This window comes from Zootermopsis nevadensis, unplaced genomic scaffold, assembly GCF_977971745.1.
Source record: "Zootermopsis nevadensis isolate Lab colony 2312 unplaced genomic scaffold, Znev_1.0 Znev_ptg000017l, whole genome shotgun sequence".
Classification (NCBI taxonomy): domain Eukaryota; kingdom Metazoa; phylum Arthropoda; class Insecta; order Blattodea; family Termopsidae; genus Zootermopsis; species Zootermopsis nevadensis.
The window spans coordinates 5694896-5708184 of NW_028259149.1; the positions used below are offsets into that span (position 1 = coordinate 5694896).

At 41.4% G+C, this 13289-nt stretch overlaps 1 protein-coding gene across 8 annotated transcripts in view; it reads left to right on the plus strand.

Moving 5' to 3' along the window:
- The window catches only part of Spn (protein phosphatase 1 regulatory subunit spinophilin), an 85796-nt gene that overhangs the window by 28470 nt on the left and 44037 nt on the right, over nt 1-13289 (plus strand). For all 8 annotated transcript variants that reach the window (XM_022073651.2, XM_022073654.2, XM_022073649.2 and 5 more), the window contains one exon: nt 3517-3569. The gene's annotated coding sequence lies outside the window, so the exon portion shown is untranslated. The remainder of the gene's footprint in view (nt 1-3516; nt 3570-13289) is intronic.

The following is a 13289-nucleotide window of genomic DNA, read 5'->3' on the forward strand; positions in this document are numbered from 1 at the left end:
CTGTTTCGTTTTGCTATGTTCCATTGTATGGAGTACTACTGGATCACGAAATCAAGAGAGGAAGCTTTTTATATTTTGTTTTTTAAGAGTTCGCCGGGCCAACACGGTTAACATAATCGCTTCGGCCCTGGTGTTTACCATAGTTGGTAAGCTGTTGAGGCGAAACAGGTTACATTAAACTAACTAGCGTAAACTTTCTACCGGCATGATCTGGTGGTTCATATTCGAGAAGTAGCGTGGCCTTCAGAAAGCGCGTTTCATATGGAGGTTTCGAAAACTGCTTCTGAAACAGTTTGCAAAGATATAACAGTGAATTCGGGATCGCTCCAAGAGGTTCTGATGTTCAGTTGAAACCGCGGTGAAGTTCACAGAAGTTGCTAATTCATCGGTGCAGGCCTATAGAGACAGAATTTCGTGCTTTGCTACGGAAATGTGTAATTAAAGGCACGTCGTGTATTGGCCTTGTTCTTAGCTTAAAGCAGTTCATTTTTCCGCTATTGTACACCGGCACAAGGTTGTTACAGTAGTCGGGATCAAACCGTGCGTTTTGTCTGTCACTATCCTGCGGGTAGAACAAAAAAAAACGCATGTACTATGTGAACGAGAAACATTACCTGAGACAGCGAGCTACAAAGTTCTGCCTCTGGGAAGTAATATTTACAGCAAGCCAACACATGCTTGTGAACACCTTCGTGTTTTACTTCTAAAGAAAGTTGAACGCACAATTTTATCCCGACTACTGTACTAATAAGCTCGAACATGAATATTCTGTAGTCTGATTGCATGTTGTAAATGTTTTAAAATTGCCTCTCTCTTTTTTCCCCTCCCACATTTCGAGTTCTTCGCTGTAAATCTGAAATTATGCTGTAATTTATGATCACGGTTTATGATGATGCAGTAATCTGTTATTTGAAAGTGCAGTCTTTTCGTAAGTAATTAATTTTTTCAGGTGCTTTGTACTTGCCGATATTTTAAATCAATTTAACCGGCCATTCTGGAACTTTGACAATTTAAATTTTCCATATTTATATAAATATTTAATAGAATTTCGATTGAATATACGTTTTTATCAGGCCTGAGTTTATGTCTTGCCTAAGTAAGGATTGTAATATTTTTTATATTCTTTAAATGACGCTTGAACTGATCAGATTTTGCTCATGCGTTGTTCGCGGAAATTGTTTTATCAAACTTGAATTCAGAATTCAGGGAAGTGGCCACTTCGAAATAAGCTCGTCGTTACTCACTTTTGTTATCAGGCCTGCATAGAAGTACTCACCATGCAGCTCAGGCGCGCGTGATATTCCTTGAGCAGTTCAAGGAAATCATAATTTATTATAAATGCCTCGCTATCTTCATAGGCTGCTTATTTAAGAAACTTCAGTATGTGGTGTAAGTAATTAATTCTGTTACAGAAGAAATATTTCACGAAGGCTGTCACCAGAAATGGCCTCGAAAATACAACACGTTTTGTAACTTTTGTCTTTGCAAGGATCATTATAGCACAGAATTATTGTTATTCTGAAAGTTAGTAATTTTTTGAGGAAGAATATTTGAATAATAGTTATCGAATTTATGTTTAGGAGGGAGTGCTTTAAAGAGTGGACCCTCTTTTAGACCTGCGATTACATACACTTTTTAGAATTCCGATAGTTGTATTTCCTTGTGTTGTTTTACTTTCATTATTTGTCGCCACTGTGCTTTAAAATGCATGATTTAAAGTGAATTTGAACTTAGTGCAACGTAACACAACGCTTTAATTTGAAAATATCCCTTTAAATTTCGTGTATCTGAATGACATCAGTTTGACATGCTTTGCCACAGAGCGATGTATTCGAAAACCAACCTAATGGAATCGATTAAAATGTAAAATGGAATTTCAAATTGGTCATTATTGTGGGGAAAGCGATTATTACTTGTACTACTACGAACGTAGAACTCGACAGCGTTTGCACGGTGTAACTAATGAAACTATCGATCTATCCCAGTCGAAATGTTCTGAACTGGACTTCATGGTGATGCTCATTCCAAGTCTGTAGAATGCTATCAAGATTTTTAAAAGCATTAATACTCTCTGAGTTTATAGGTACCTGGAACCAGAATTATTAAATAAAAGTGCGAAGTTACATGTGAAGTGGAAATGAATCTGTTGTTTAATCAAAAATTATTTTGTGTGCTGTTAAAGTTACAGAGAGATTCCTGGGATTTGTGTTTTAATTTTTCTGGTTGTTGTCTTTAATTTTTCGAACAGTGTAAAGTTAGAATATGGCTGCCAGAGGTCTTTGGCGCAAGGACCTCTGAAATTTTTGGTAAAGTTTGACCAGACCATACGGTGCTACAACTCTAGATGACAGCCATCTTTGAACTCACCGCCGTGAAACCTCAAATCCTACTTAGTGTAAAGTTATTATAATTTTCTCAATACAACAGTCCGTAACAACCCAGAAGACCACAATTTAAACAGATTGTTGCTGTCTTAAGAAACTGTTGAAGAAGAGGTTCCATAACTTGGTCACCGCTGTCTCCGCTAGAATTTGCCTTTGGAATTACGTGCAAGTGGCATGGAGTGTGAACAAGACGAAATGGTCTGTTCGAAGAGAAGACGCATTCCTGAGGCAGTCTTCATATGTAACTTGGATGATCAGTATGCAGAGCGACGCATACCGCTCGTTTTTTTCGATGTCCCTATCTCTTCGTACTTTGATCAGCTGTTTTTGAGTTACGAGCCGAATTTAAATAACGTATTGCAATTAAATCCGCCACGGTGGTCTAGCGGTTAGAACGCTGGCCTTGTAATCCTGGGGTCTCGGGTTCGATTCCCGGCGGTGCCCGAATTTATAACTTGTGTTGGGCAAGGCCGTGGTCTAGGCAACACGGAGTTTTCCTCCGGGGGCTTCCCCGGTTTCTCCGTGGCATCCCAACAATTGCTCCCTTCACACACAGAAGAAGGCAATGGCAAACCACTTCTGGATCATCTGCCAAGAACGTATATGAACAGGTCCCAGTCCGAGAAAAGGATGGAAGGATCCTGTTCATATGGACCTGTCGTCAGACAGAACACCACAAATAAATAACGTATTGCAATTAAATGTGCTACAACATGGCAGGAAACGAAAGGTAGCTACAGACCTTTCATGGTGAATAATGCCCGACCAAGAAATCTAGTAGTAGAATAAATCTGAGACACGTTTGCACGAGCACTCTCGTAAACCCCTAAATTTCAACATTGTTGACATAGCAGTCTGCCATTTAGTCATATACTTGGCAATTTCAGTCCAGATCACATCCCTACAACCTGTTTTGACTCCTCGCCAACACTTTAAACCCATTGTTTGTTCCCATCCTATCCGAGGATCTAGATTTGAATACCGTGAAGATGGCAGCGTTAATACGATATAATGCGAATTAGGAAATGTGTGGCTTTTAGGTTACTTTGACGTAATGCAGCGGAGGTGAAAGTAACTTCAACTTCTTAAGCAGTTTGACTCTTTTTAATTGAAGTTGCTTTTTTTCTTTCAGACGAACAGAAGCCGGCACTTCTGACATCAGCTACGTTCCCGGACGGATTGAAGGTAAATCAATAACTTTACTACACTTTCCATTTCAAAGTACGACAGAATGTAATTGAGCTGAGTGAAACTGCGGTGTTTCCTCGCTTGTGTTTCAATGGGGCTTGTAGGTGCTATAGCCGTGGCAGCATAATGGTTAGGGCGTGGCCTGACGACCTGGGTTCGATTCTCGGCTCTGGCGTTAGCGAAGAACACCTCGTGGCCCCGTCCATGTTTGTGTGTCGCTTTTTTAAACACTGGGCCTCGGAGCATATTGATGCAAGAATGACCTGAGACGTAGCGGCGACCTGGTTTCACATTAATGCAAGAATGACACAATGCGCATAAAGTTACGTGATTATATTTGTATAAAAATGGCTTTTATTAATGTCGCGTTGTCATTTCGTCCAGACCGGCTCTGAGGCCCACGAACCCTCTTATCCGCCTGGTATCAGTTGCTCATTCCTTGGGAGTAAAGGTGCCGGGGCGTGAAGCTATCTACTTACCTCCATCAACTGCGGAGGTTAAAAATGTATTAATCTACTGGTTTCCGTCCGCTCCCCCATACTCTGTCTTTGTGGAGTAGTGCTCGTTTAAGCATAAGGATTTCACATTTTACTTACGTTACTTAAAATGGTTGTATCTGGTCGTGGATTTCTTTAGAACCTTAACCCAAATATTACGGACATCTTCTATTCGGTCGTTTCTTGCCCGGGAGCCACTAGACAGATTTGGTTGAAATTTGAAATGGAGGTTGTGCTATTCTGCACGATCTCAAAAAAATTGCAGTTCTAAAAATCGTGCAAGCGGTGATAAAGGAACGACGGATGGGGAAAGTCCTGAGGTAAGCTGCGGAATACACTTTCCGAGCTTGTTTTAATGTGTGTGCACGCGGATGGATTCGGTGGCTGACGCGCTAAGAGACCCACAAGACTGCGATGGCGACCGAAATTAACTTTATGCATTTCAGCGGGGCGCCCTTTTGTGAAAGTCTTTTATACTTTGTGTTTAATTTGTTTTCAAAAATATTGCTTTGTGTTTTGTGTGCTTAGTTAAGAAGCTGGCAACTCCGTTACACATTGGTGCGTTTTAACTGCAGTCGCGGTTCCTTTAACCCTACTCTCCTTAACCCGTTTGCTCTTGATAATCGAGGGGTATTTTGAGGAATTTAAACCCAGAGGTTGGCAAGTAATTGCTGCAGTCATTTTGTAGTGAAGTAGTAGGACTCTGTAGGGATTTCAGATTCTCGGCGGCGAGTATGAAGTTGGCTGTCTTCTGGGCTGCAGCGCCGTGTAGTCTGATATATGTGTACAGACGTTTCAGGTTTTTTTGTGCTGTACATGTGATGAGATCGCCCTGATGATAGAGGCAGCAAGTACTTCTGAAACGTCGGTAAACATTTTTCACACTACACGGCGGTACAAGCCAGACGAGCCATCGTCACAACAGGGCCATGTCAGTGATAAGAAGGATGCGTACAGCTATGCTAAGTGGAAGCAATATTTGTTACTTACGCTGGCGGTAGGAGGAAGTGTACTAAGAATTGTGTTACGAATTCAGTGTAGCGTTCACTCATACATAATGTGGAACCACAACTGCTGATAACAATTATTTACGGTCTAATAATGTGTGGGCGGTGCAGTACTGGTTGCTTCGGTGTTTCAACAGCAAGTTTTCTTGTTAGCATGTCTTCATTACTTGTATCTATGTAAGAATGCATGTATTTTGTGTGTGTATGTGCGTGCGTGCGTATATATAATTGTAAAGGACGTTTTACTCAACTTTCGCGTGCATGTTGCCATTTTATTATTGAACTTGCAATACACATAGACCTATATTATGGACGTAATAATGTTGGTCCTGTTATCTTAGAGAGTAAAATATTTATTTTTCTCTAAGTAATAGATGTAAATCAGTAGACTTTCGGAGACATGACGAGTTCTTGGCCTCTTGCGTGAAAGTATAAATTATGACATTTTTAGTCCGTTATTGGAATACAGTCTGCAATATTCAGTTTGAAGTATTATATGTCAGTATCTCTCAGGGTTTGAAGAGCTTTGCTTGAAAGTGGATAGACCTATTTGCATGCTTATTTTATTAGCATCTGTATCAGGGTTTCGCAGACTTCTTAGGACCTGGAGTCACACCTACCTTTCTTATCGACTTGGGGGGCCGCAGGGTAGAAAACGACAATTTACTGAAACTTCTTGTAGTTTATTGATGATGCTGCGAACCTCCAAGCCAATAAGTAAGTGAGCCGGGCATGTAGCTGTCACTAGAGAGATGAGAAAATCGTACACAGTTGTGCAAAGCCTCAAGAGAAGAGACCATTCGGAAGACCTGCGCGTAGATGGGGGATTAATGTTAAGAAGGATCTTGTGGAAACAGAGTAGCAGGTTGTGGACTGGATTTATCGGACTCAGAATAGGGACCGGTGACGGGCTCTTTTTAACACAGTAATGAACCTTACAATTCCGTAAAGAACGGGGTAATTCTCAAATGTGGTTGGTACTTTATTACAACAAAGTTTCGCTGGCCGCACAGAATATCAGCGGGCGCTAGTTGGTGGCCCCGATCTGTGTTACAGACACCAAGTCAGTGTGTAGTCCATTACTACTGAAGTTTCACGAGTCATCTCCACATGTACAGTACATATATTAAGAATGCGTGGAGTCATGCCTCCATTCTCACGTTTGTCTTCATGGAGTAATAATTAAGCACCAAGGACAATTTAACCTTTACTGTACCATGCAGTGGAACGTGTTTAAGTTGTTTTTTAACCTCAGGAAGTCCATGTCAAATGATCTTCCAGTGTTATAAGAAAAAGAGGATGAAAATATTCCCCGATCTTTGTTAATTCAGTCGTCTACCCTGGTTGTAGCGTGCATGACATGGTTTTCATAGAAAGTCGTAAAACGCTCTGTATAACTTCGGTTGTCACCTGGAAGCCGAAGTTATACGATGCACTGGAGCCGCGAAAACCTGCAGGCATGAATAAAATGTCGTGATTGATTTTCCTGTTCTTCCGAGTGAACCCGAGGTTGGTACAGTCTCCGATTTGTGAACGAGATTGGCGTGTTTCCGGAAGTGTGAGACAATGCGCTTTTTTATGTTGCTTCTAAGGGACGGGAGTGTGTCACAGATCTAGGCAACTGACATCTCCGCGTTCTTGCATCGTCTGCTTTCCAACAAAATGGCGGTTCTGAGGCCCGTGTGCCGTGCAGCCTCCAGGCAGGAAGCACATCTGAAGAGGCCGCCACGCGACAGCGTACGGCGTCTTGATCTCCCCCTTGCCTTTCAATCTTCCATTCCCCTCATAATGTGACGTTGCTCACGCTCGCAGATATTTTGAGTCTACTATAGGGAACTGGAACCCCCCCCCCCCCCATTCATTTCGACACTATAGTCGATCGTGTTCGACTAATTGTTGTGTGAGAGTGTGCTTCCTCATGGTGACCCCTCTTTAATGACTCTGTATTAAACATGCATTTTATAGGGCAAGTATTTACATGTGGACGTTTTTTGTGGTCATGTTTGGTTTTCTACGTATTTTTTATGAGGCGAGATTTTGTGGTGCGCTGTCATGTGTCTTTGACAAATGATGGTGTTTTTTTTTGGGGGGGGGGGGGGGACACCGCGTTAATGCAATGAAAGCGTCAGGGAACAAGTTCGATCTACCTGCAAGTTTTCCGTACACTGTTGACTTGCAAAGATAGCAGTTTCTCTGTTCTGCTTTTGCTGCTCATGAAGCAACACCGACTTGTCTGCTGTGAATAATTAGCACATCCTTCCTTGCTGCATAGATTTTTGTTGTTGTTGTCATCGGTCACGCTTGGTCGTAATACAGAACATGTTATGCGTGTTATCAGGTGAAATGGACGCCGCAGGGTCTAAATGAAAATAATGGGTCGCAGCGCCCAGTGAAAACACAAATTACAGCGAGACGCAACACAACGTCTGTATTGTAATCTACTGCGTCACAAGCTGGCTTATCGGAAGCTGCAAATTGCAGTTCCACGTCGGTAACGATCCTGTGCGTCGAGGCATTTCATAACTGGTCCTTGGAGGCTGGCAAATAGAAATAAGGAAGTTGTGTTATTTGTGCAGAATCTAATCGCTGTTATTTGAAATTAAATTATCCTTAAGGATCATGGTAGAGGAGTATTTGACCCAAGACCGAAGTTTTTCTTCAAATATGTTACCCGTGCCTTACCGAAGCCCGACTTCTGCTCCAGCCCGACTGAAGGCCGGTCTGTTTACAAACTTCCCTGACGATCGTATCATAAATACGTGTATCTCTTAATGTGTAAATGCCAGTAATCCTTGAATGAATTATTTAACGACGCTCTGACAACTGAAGTTACTGTAGTGTTTGTGGATCGTTACAAAGATATCGGATGCCAGATTTATGGGGCGTTATTTCGAATTATTTTTCTGGGAGGGGGCAGCTACGAAAATCAAGCCGACGGGATTTGTTTGTTTGACGGCACTTTGGAAGCCAGTAGGCTGGGTGTATGAGAAGTTGCAACAGAAAATTTCGCCGTTACATATTGTACATCGCGTACTGTAATAAAGAAAAACAGCAGAAAGCTAGGACGGAAATAATATGTGGTAATACGGAAGAAGTGCAATAATTCTTGTACTACTTTACCTCTGATACATCTTTCATCATTTCTGATGTTCGTGTTGGTTTTTGTAATGGCAGATTTCCTTTCCTCCACTTTTACTCTACAATGTTGCATCAGCTGGTAGATTGCACACTTAGCATCCTGAAAGTGGCGCCATGTGGACTTCCTACATGCTTTAAGTTACTAGATAATCTCAGGTCCCGAACGCGACTTCTTGCTAGAGATTTGATGTGTCCGAAAAAGGATTCTCGACCTTTTTGCCACGTTCTCAAACGAAAATTTTCAGAAGTGCGCCTCTTAGCTTCGCCATGCTTGGCTGACTGTCCGTCTATCAGCATTCAGGTCCTCGAAAATTGTTGTAAGAATGTCATGGGGTTTGATATTAACGTTTTCAAGATATCTAATTAAACAGTGGGGACTTCTATATTGTGTTATGCCGTAACTCGAGGGCCGGTGCATTGTACTGATTTTGATCACATGTTGTTTACTAGGAACTTGCTTACGCTGTAACAGCATCAAAATCTAGAATTCAAAAATTATTGTTATATTATCTGGTCTAGCGGTTAGAACGCTGGCCTTGTAATCCTGGGGTCTCGGGTTCGATTCCCGGCGGTGCCCGAATTTATAACTTGTGTTGGGCAAGGCCGTGTCTAGGCAACACGGAGTTTTCCTCCGTGGCATCCCAACAATTACTCCATTCACACACAGAAGAAGGCAATGGCAAACCACTTCTGGATCATCTGCCAAGAACGTATATGAACGGGTCCCAGTCCGAGAAAAGGATGGAAGGATCCTGTTCATATGGACCTGTCGTCAGACAGAACACTAAATAAATAAATAGCCCCGTAACAAAATTTATTCTATTATATATTTAATACCTTTCGGCTTACTGTAACACCCCTGTTTCACTTCCTGCGCAAGAAACGTAGAGGCAGAAGGGGGGCAAGCCATCTTCTTTCGTCTGTTTTCGTTTCGAACTCAAGTAATGATTGAACCACGTAGTTGTCCTTACCTCCCAGCTGTAGAAGAGAAACAGACTTGGATTTTCCTCGTAAAGCTAACATGTGCGCAGTAAACTTCAGCGGTATTTTATATGGTAGTATAGTTCGTGTGTGCACTTAAAAGCCAGTCTGCCGCCGATCTGTATGGCGTAGACTGCAACCGTAAACGTCGCGTAGTAAAAGAGTAACTTCTTCACAGTACCCTGAATTGTTAGACCGGGATGTCTGGAAGTGGCGTCAACGCAACCGCACATTTGTTTTTGCAGGTTCCGTGAGCTAGTTTTAATTGTTATTATTTCAGTTGGTTTGTTTGTAATACGACGAAGTAAACACCCAGGTCGCCGAACCTCACGGCACTCGACTTTCCTGACTAATTAGCCCCTCTAGTTGAAGACTACCATTATTTGCTGAAGTGTGACTAACTAAAGAGCTTTCGAGCATCATTTCTTGACTAATGACATGTACCATCGGTTTCAAACTTTGCGCATGTAACTTTTGATTACATTCAACGCTGCAGTCTAAAGCAGTTGTTAATCTCATTCACAGTAATCACAGTTAAATGGTCTAGCATTCGTCTTTGCTAGTTAAGTTCATGTTTCGTGTCTGCTGTGTCGACGTGGCTTATACCATTGATCATCCTGGCCTCTGCGGGACCGGAAGAATTCATATTTTTCAAGGAAACACCAAATTCTTATCTTTATATTCTGTCATAGATTTCAAGTACATTTTACCGTACTTGACTGTACTCACTAGACACTGAATACGATATTTTTATGCGCTTGAGGGAATTAGAGATATGGAAGTTTTAAGATATCCTAGAATGTGTATCGCTAGTGTCAAGAGGTTATATAAATGTAACTCTGAATTTTAAACGTCAATTAGGGTACTAATGAAATTAAATGCGTGTGTCAGATTCAGTGTGGAACCACAGTAGCCCACTCTTAGATACTGTGCATTATACAGCTCCGCTTTCTTAAAATACAGAAAGAGTCCCATTCTTATATTTTAAACGATAACCTTGTGTTGTTCTTGTGCTTAATTAAGCACCACGTCTTAGAGGCGAATGGGAGAGTGGAGCTAGGGTCTATGCTCGCCGCGTGGTTAACCTGGGCACTAGATGGAGGTGAATGTTTAGGGCCCCAGAGCCGGTCTGGACTTGGTGGCAAAGAGGAAAATGCCTACCTCTGCCGGGAATCGAAATTAAGATCATAGCCAGCCAGTTACTTCTCTCAGTCAATGTCCTGGCTCATTTTATAAAGTGTAATAATATCCGAGGAAGTCTTAAAATTAAACTTTACCGATAGTGCCGAATTTCGTGTCTTGATGTAAAATTTTGAAGTCATAAAATGTGGAATTTGTTGGCTGTGATTCAGGCCGGACATGTACGAATATAAAGTGCCTTCTGGTACTCCTATTGTTGGTTTATATTTCGCGGTATAAAATTTTATTTTTAAACCATTTTGGCGAATAAGCGATAACTTGATTTTAACAGCTATTTTAACTTCAAACCAAAACATTTGTGTAGCACGTATGCGGGAGAATGTAAACTTCTCAGCTGCGAGGAACTTTGCCGCGCAGAAGAAAGCTTTATATCTCGCTTTGTTTAGATTGTACCCCCGTGGTTTTTGGAACAGTCTCCGAGAGAGAGAGGCAAGTACTTGTGTTTGGTGAAACAACACGATACTGCTAGTACGTTGGCACCTTTATAGAGGGCAAGAAACTCCAAATAAAACACGACGGTGGGAACTGTGCGTGACAGGGTTTGAACTAAGAACTCTGAAGAATAGTTCGAGTTCTAGCAATGAACGTGTTTCTGCTGCGTGTGAAACATATTTGTGGAACAATATAAAAAATTACTTTGTGCCGCGATGATAATGTTCCAAAGATCTTAATTATAGGCACTATTGTGTGAAAATAGACGCATGGCCTGCAGTGCAGCCAGGTGTTTCCGTGGTTATATTCAGTGTTTTCAAGTGAATGTTGGTGATCTGTACAGGCCTATGCATATATAAAATAAAAATGTTTATGTCCGTGTGTTACACGTGATTGGCAAGGTTCTCAAAAGTGGAATTGGATGGCAGAATGTTTTGTTTACAAATGCTGCTATCATTAGTCAGCTTTTATAAGTACTTCTAAAGGCGATAAAACTATGAAAGTTGTGTTTCACGTAGAAAAGTTGGAAGAGAGGGAAAGAATGAAGAAATAAAAACAAAGGGAATGGCGAAGAAACTCATGAAAGCATTTCTGTATCTTTAATGTTCTGTTTAGATTTCGTGTTAATGTTAGGTATAATTTGTAAGCTCGTCGAAACAATATGTAAGGATTTATTCCATACTGCAAAGAGAACGCAGCCCTTCACTGTTACAGAGTTCAACTGATTAACGCTGTTTAAGGAAATGTTCGCTGTTTACACTAGGAATAATACGGAACCCACGTAAAAAGCAGTTACTGTTTGTTAAAGCAGGTGGTATTGAGTTTGAAGGGCTGAAGGAATGACCTCCGGATGTCCGTCGAAACCGTATAAGGTACTGACCAAGTTGAGATACTTGTTGATAGTAAAAGATAGACGAAATGAAACACGATGATTGGACTCGCGTCGACGAGGTCGTAGAGCTTTATTGTAACAATAAAATAAACTGAGTGCCTTGTTTTTTTCCCCATCTCTCTCAGACACACATGCAGTGGCATGATCGAATTTGAGATCCTTCCTTTTATAAAAGAGTAGCTAATGTAATAACGTTTAGTTGAGAGGGCTTGCCACTCCATGGTTTGTACTGGGGATACCCTCTGAGGGGACGAGACAAAAGAAGACGGATATTGCGAAATTGTGAATCAGTAGATGAAAAGAAAGAACTACATACGAAGTTCCTTGTAGGGACATTAAGATAAAAACATATCTGTACATGCGGGGTCCAATCTGTACAAAGTTGACACCAGTGGATGCTAATTCGCTAGACACCAACTGGAAGACATCCAAGGCTGAGACAAGACGCTGCGAGTACGTACAAGGAGTTTATGAAGCGTCTAACGAAAAGTGGCCGCTCTTCTGCACTTTTCTTAACGTAAATTGTGCTGAAGGAACGAATTTTTTTTATTTATTTTCAACGTCGTATTAATTTTTATTTGCCTTTGTTCCCCTCAGCCCGTACTGGTCCGAAAGTGAAAAAAATATATTTTGTTATTTAGCATTACGACGCCACATGGTTGTGCCTTTAAGCATTAAACAGCTGTAAAAAAACGAAACGGCGATGGGCGTGTTTTATAAGATAACGGATATATTCGCCTAGCAACCAGGCTAGAAACGGAGAATGCAGGGATGAATTTGTTTTGAATATGCTGAAAGGGCTCATGAAAATCCGAATCTAATTTTAGGGCCTAGATCCATAAGAATTTCTGCTCTTAGTATTTTAACGCATTTCTAGAAGCTATATAATAACAGGCGACTGTTGTCGCGTATTGGTAGTTGATATAAATAGAAAAATCTAAGCGGAACATTACAGTAAATATTGCATAATTTTGCTTTTTCTTTTCCATGTGGTACTGTTTGTTGTAATATAGGCGTTTACTGAGTTGCAGTACGGAGAACCTGAATACGGCTGGTTTATTTTTAAATTAACCCCTCCCCTCGTAGCGTTGCCAATCTTTTAATGAAATTATTAGATAATTCCGTTACCATCTGCCAGGCAGCGCTGCCGTAGCCTGGCCACAAGGCACATGCGTGAGGGCGGCCCGACCCCACTTACGATCAGATTAATACATACATACGAGGCTGTATTCACACATAATCAGGTACGAGTCTTTAACTTGGTCATCATCTCCGTTGAATGCGATGATGTGTGACTGTTGAGAAGTGTACAGAACATCGCGATTGAGTAGTTGGCAGTTCTGCTTCCATTTAGGAGGTCCGGGGGTCGACTCTCGGCCTGGAGACCGACCGGCCATACAACTTTTCTTATTTTTCCTCGGTCTTTTCAGGCAGATTCTGGTATGTTACTCCGAAACAAGCGACGACTATTTCATTCCATATCCTTTCCACTTCGTGATTCGGAGAACATCAGCCTACATTAATTTGAAAGGAGAGGTTAGAATAAACAGAAGACAGCCATCTTCATACT